We start from the raw sequence: 6,000 nt of genomic DNA, 5'->3' as shown, positions 1-6,000 counted from the left end.
AATTGATTTTAAAATATCAAACTTTGAGTATTGAAAAAGTCCTAGCAGCTAAGAAAAGTATGTATCAGCTTCAGGATCATGTTCTCAAGCACTACCTGTTCCCTTCTCAGATAGGCTGTCTCCCCTGCTCTCCTGCTGATTTCAGCTGTGTTTATTTATTCAGCATGTATTTATAGCACACCTCCTCAGAGAGCATCAGGAGACAGTTGATGTTGAAAGCACAGAATAAATTCTGCCATGGGGGTCAGCAGTCCTCAGACCTCATGGGGAAGGCCAGACGATAGTGGAGAGAATGACTCATGGAGAACATGATATATAATGGTTATTTGTGAGTCTTTTCTTTATATCTAATGGCTAAATTCTTATATAAATAAATAGAACATTCCAAAGAGAATACAGATTTAGCATCCCTAATCGGAGATCCAAAATCCCATCCTTCTGCCTCAGCCTCCCGAGTGCTGGGATGACAGGCATGCGCCATCACACCTAACTAAAATCCCAATTTTTTTGACCACTTACAAGATGCCACAAATGGAAAATTTAAGACTTGATCTCATGTGATGGGTTGTGGCTAGAATACGTAAAGTTACTTAAAATATCACATAAAATTTCTTTGTGTTATGTATAAATACATGCTGAATAAATAAACCGCACTTATTTTCAGGAGCTGTAATCATTGTGTACTACAAATATGTACTAATGAAATAAAAATATATAAAAATTTACCCTTGGTCTATGTGCATAAAGTGTATATGAAACAAGAATTGTGTGTTTAGGCTTAGATCTCATCCCTGAGATATCTCATTACATATATGCAAATATTCAAAAATCTAAAATCAGAAGCACTGTTATGTAAAGAATTTTGGATAAGGGATTCCCCACTTCTCCTGTCAAACACTAAGTACCACCTTTGCCATTTCCAAAAGCCATTTCCACTCGTGACTATAAAAGAATTGATTATGTGTCTTGCTTCAGACAAATTAGAGCAGTCCCGAGTATCTCTCATTGGTTAATTTCTTCAGCCACATCAGATTTACTCTTTCTGTTTCACAAACATTTGTGTTCAGAATTTCACGATTAGAGAAGAAAAATATGTTCCTGACTATAAAGGCTCATCAAATGTGTTTTTCCTGTGTATTTCTCTCTACCTGGTGAGGAAAAAGAAAGACATGCCATAAGGATATGCTATCTAAAAACCTTCTGTTACCTTTGATGATGTACTAGTTATTAGATTGTAGAGCAGGTAAATGGGGTGGGATGGGATTCAGAAAGGTGTTGAAAAGGAATCCTACATTGCAGGGCCTCATTGACATCTGCCTGTAATGTGAGAGGTGCTGCTGTCACACCTTCCCGAGCCTGCTGCTCTTCCTCTTGCACAAAGTAAAGACTTGAGATAAAAGAACACAGAGGTCTTGAAGTGTTCTTGTCAGTGTCAATAACAAGTAGGAAGCATATGTTCATTACCATTTCCTTGTGGTTTCTTTACCCAGCATTGACAGGGCAGGGTGGAAGATGACCCCAGTACAGTTTTCAGCATATGATTGAGACGTGACCTTGTGGAAATCTCTTAGTGTCAATTAGTGATCAGGATGTAAAGTCACTGTCCCAGGTTCTAATCTTTTTATGCTGTCAATGGGTTTTCGATAAGGTCAGCACACTGGTAGACCACTTAACTTCCTGAAACCCAAATGCTCTTAGCAATACAAGCTTAGATTGAGATCACTAATTTTCATTATATTAGTAATATCATAATTGAAAGTACTTTTCTGTGACTAAGAAACTGATGATAGGTATCTGAAATACCCAGAACTAGAAGTGTTTCAGAATTCGGATGTTTTTCAGATTTCAGAATGTTTGCATTTATATATATGAAAATATGATGTCTCTCTCTCTCCCCCCACACATATATCATGGGGATGGGTCCCATGTCTAAAATTCAATTATGAATTTCAATTATGAAATTCAATTATGTTTCATATGCACTTTAAACACATAGACTAAGGTTATATTGTACAGTATTTCTACATGCCTATACATATTTTGACTGTAACCTGTTACATGAGATTAGGTCTTGAATTTTCTACTTGTGACATTGTATCAGTGCTCCAGAAGTTTTGAATTTCAGATTTCCAGTTTTAGACTATGGATGTTCCATTTGTAGCACTTTAATGATGTTGCTTACCAATGAAAGGCTATATACTTTCTCTTTGATTTCCAGGTACCAAGGTAGGAGTGGGGGAAGTCAGATGACTTACTGTTTCTATACTAATGAATATAAGCTTGATTTTAATGAAGTGAATAGATACTGATGCTGTAAGAATTTGTCTTTAACGTGATTTATTATGATTTTTTTTGCATAAAACAAAAACATATTGGTAATGTAGATGACTATACCCTGATTACTTTGAAAGTTCAGCATTTTAATTTTTTCAAAGTCTAGTTTTCCTTTTGAAAGTATATTGGCCACTTTCACTGAGTATTAGTTCAATAGACATCATGAAGAACTTACTAAGTTGTACCAAGTACTCTTAGGAACTGTGCATAAGCTCATAAATGAGAGACATCACTGTAAAGAAAATGGGACCCACAGACTTTTTCTCATTTATTCTTTTCAGTGTAGTATAGTACAGTTTGAGTGGCACTTATTTAAAATGGAGGGGTCCAAAAGTGTTTGAGATGTCAGACGTTTTAGAATTTAGGAGTATTTGCACGCACATAATGAGGTATCTTGTGCATAGAATCCAAGTTTCATTACAAAATTCATTTTTGTTTGTATATACTTATATGCATAGGGTAATTTTATGCAACATGGTAAATAATTTTGTGCATTTTGTCTGTGACCCATCACATGAGCTAATATGTAGAATTTTCCCCTTTTGGGCATCGTATTAGCACTCAAAAACTTTGGAATTTGAAAGATTTTAGATATTTGGATTAGGGATGCTTAAGCTGCATTTAGTACTGTAAAATCTTATTGAGAAGTTAATGCATTGGAGGCAGAGGTATGGGGAGAAGTCATTTAATGAGTAGAAGGTTTTACTTTGGAATGATGGAAATATTTTGGAACTAGAGGCAGTTGTTATTCACAACACTGTAAATGTACCAAATGCCACTGAATTGTTAATTTTAAGCTGTAGCTTGTAGTCTTTTCTTCTCTGTATGCTTGTTTGGCTTCTCTGTTTATTTTGCCTTTGCATTAAATATGAGAGTTGGAAAATATTTGAGAAGTTTAGACCAGTCTCTTTCAAGTTCTTTTTTCTTTTTTGTTGAATTTCAGTGGAATTCTTAAGTTCCTTCTCATGCATACATCTCAGATGATCATATTAAGGATATCCTCACTTATTTTATTTGTTGTTGGACATGATTTTTTTTCATGTTTTTTTAATTGTTCACAGCTGTTTCACAGAAGAGCTATTAAACTTGATTATTTAGTTTAAATTCATCACTTTATTAATCCCCTTTTAAAATAACAATGAAATCTTTGGGATTTTTATAGGTAAATGATCAAAACTTAGTAAGTTGAGATAATCATAGTTGTACTTATTTTCCCTACTGACACAGTACTTCCCAAGGGATCTAATATTAAATATTAAACCCCTTTTGCATTCCTGAGTGAAAACCCACCATCATTCATGTAAATTTTTTCCAGTACCGGAATTGAGCCCAGGGCCTTCACATTAAGCTACATATTCACCCCTTCTTTTTATTTTGAGACAGGGTCTCACTAAGTCACTAAGTTATCCAGGCTGAGCTTGAATTTGTGATCCTCCTGCTCCCCAGCACATTGGAATTATAGGTGTGTGCTTCAACTTCTGACTTCTTATAATACTTTATTGAATTATATTTGCTAATAATTTATTGAAGCTTTTACATTTATTTTCATAAGGCATATTGACCAACTCTCTTTTGTTAGGTTTTGCTGCTAACTTAATAAAATGTATAGCTTTCCATTACTTTCTACTCTGGGAAAGAAAATACAGGGGGATTAGTTTTCCCTTAAGCATCTGAAATACTTTATTTGAAAACTCTCTGACTTGAAGCTCTATGTAAAGGTGATTTTGTTTTATTTTATTTGTATTCTCAGGATTATCCGACTAGTCTGTTATGTTTATTTTTAAGTGAGTTTCTTCAGAGTTTTTCTATATTAGCACTGTGTTCTATTTTAACATTAATATCCTCTTATAATTATACTTTTCATATGTTTTTTATTTCTTTATCTCAAATATGTTTTATTTAGGCTTTTTGTTAAATAGAATTGTACATAATATGTCTATTAGTATAGATAACATTTTTTATTTGTTTTTTTTTGAAATTTCCCTTAAGAAACTATATTTTGGCTTTGTAGGTTCTCCTGATTTATATTCTATAAATGTTTTATTTGTTTTTCCCTGTTTGTAATTTTTGTCCAATTGCCATCTTGTGTACTTCTGTTTAGATTATAAACTTTGAATTGATTGTTTAGCACAGAAATTTCCTTTGTGAAAAAATAATGAAGACCTGGAGAGTATAAATTTCCCTCCTTCAGAGAGTCTCAAATTTTTGTTTTGCTATATTTTAACATTAATTTCTATGAATATAAAGATGACTTGGGTGTGGTTTCTATTTTGTTTCAAAGATTCCAGAACATCTTCATGTCTACAGTACATTTAATTCATAGTTTTGGCAAATTTGTAAGGAGTCCAAACTGTAAAATTATTACTTTTTTGGACATATTGAAGCTTTTTCTGCAGCTGAGATGTAAGTGATAGAAAATCGCTTCAGTGCTCCCCACTTCAGCAACTATTTTGTGCGTCCGTGGGAAGGGGTGCTTCCTCTTAACCTTCCAAGTTTATTCTTATCTATTAATCAAGCCCACTTAATTTTTTTTGTTCAAATGCTCTATTCCTCTATTCCTTCATGTAATTTTTTTTTGAAATTCCTTTTGTCTATTAGGAAACACAGAGATGGACTGAAAATTTCTAACCATCCTAATCCTGTTTCTCTTCCTTTTTTCCTAACATATCTTACCTCGATGCTCTATTAATGCCCTGGCTATTCTGTCCTCATCCTATATTTTGCTGCATGCATTTTAACTAGGACTTGTCCTTTAGTTGATGTTAATATTTCCACTGTCTGTTGTCATTTAGTTTGCACTTTCATGGTTTACCTTTTCACATCCTGCTTTTCTGAAAATGCCTTTGCTTATTTTTCTCTGGTGTAGAAATATCTAGAGGATGATTACGATGTCAGTGATAGTGGGACCACAGTGGTAGAGCAGAGGCTCATGGGTGTGCTGAGCAATGCGATGCAGAGAGGGCTGACCAGTGCTGAAGCCAGTTTTCCAGTGAGACATTGGGAGCCAAGTGCAGCCTGTTAGGTGTAGTCAAGCTGAATTTGGAAGACAATTGACTGGCTGCTTCCTCGATCACTGGTGACCCTGTCCTCAAGGGTCAGGCTGAGGACACCATGGTAGGAATGGGACTTCCCATAGAATGGTGACAATCCCTGAACTCAGGCTTGGGTCCCACATGCTGCTTTTGTGAGCAGCAGCATGGACAGCGCTCCTAATTTCTTCTTACCTCAGATTTTCTGTAGCTCATTGATAGCAAAATATATTTAAAAATAGTTTTACAGGAATATTTAGATGAGTGCATGGGATAAATCATTTCTAAATGCCCCTGGGTCTTTTCAGTGCTTTCAGACAAATGAAGGCTTTCCGATTTTTAAAAGAATAGCATTTTGCAATGAAAGGTTCACCTGAAATGTGTCTGACAAAGAGTTAAACGATTTTCAAAAGCTAGGATGTGTGCAGCTCATCTTTGCAATGAAATGCCATTTCCCACTGATTTGATCGGACCTTTTCTCCTTGAGCCTTGCTCCTTCCTTGGCTCTGTGCTTAGCATGGTAATTAGGGACTTCGGCAGCAGTCTGGGACAGGACGCTCCTGGTGATTCCCTGAGCTCTGCTTTCCCACAGCTTAGTTCCTTACATTTCACTGGCAGAGTGTAGCGTGTGTTTAAG

At 35.3% G+C, this 6,000-nt stretch overlaps 1 protein-coding gene across 1 annotated transcript in view; it reads left to right on the top strand.

The window, feature by feature from the left end:
- Aff3 (AF4/FMR2 family member 3) overlaps positions 1 to 6,000 on the top strand; it is a 399,929-nt gene that overhangs the window by 143,040 nt on the left and 250,889 nt on the right. The gene's annotated exons all lie outside the window — the stretch shown is intronic.

Source organism: Fukomys damarensis, unplaced genomic scaffold (assembly GCF_012274545.1).
Source record: "Fukomys damarensis isolate Sample0158 unplaced genomic scaffold, DMR_v1.0_HiC HiC_scaffold_9, whole genome shotgun sequence".
NCBI lineage: Eukaryota > Metazoa > Chordata > Mammalia > Rodentia > Bathyergidae > Fukomys > Fukomys damarensis.
Note: the sequence above shows the minus strand (reverse complement) of the source record. Positions and strands in the feature narration are given on the sequence as shown.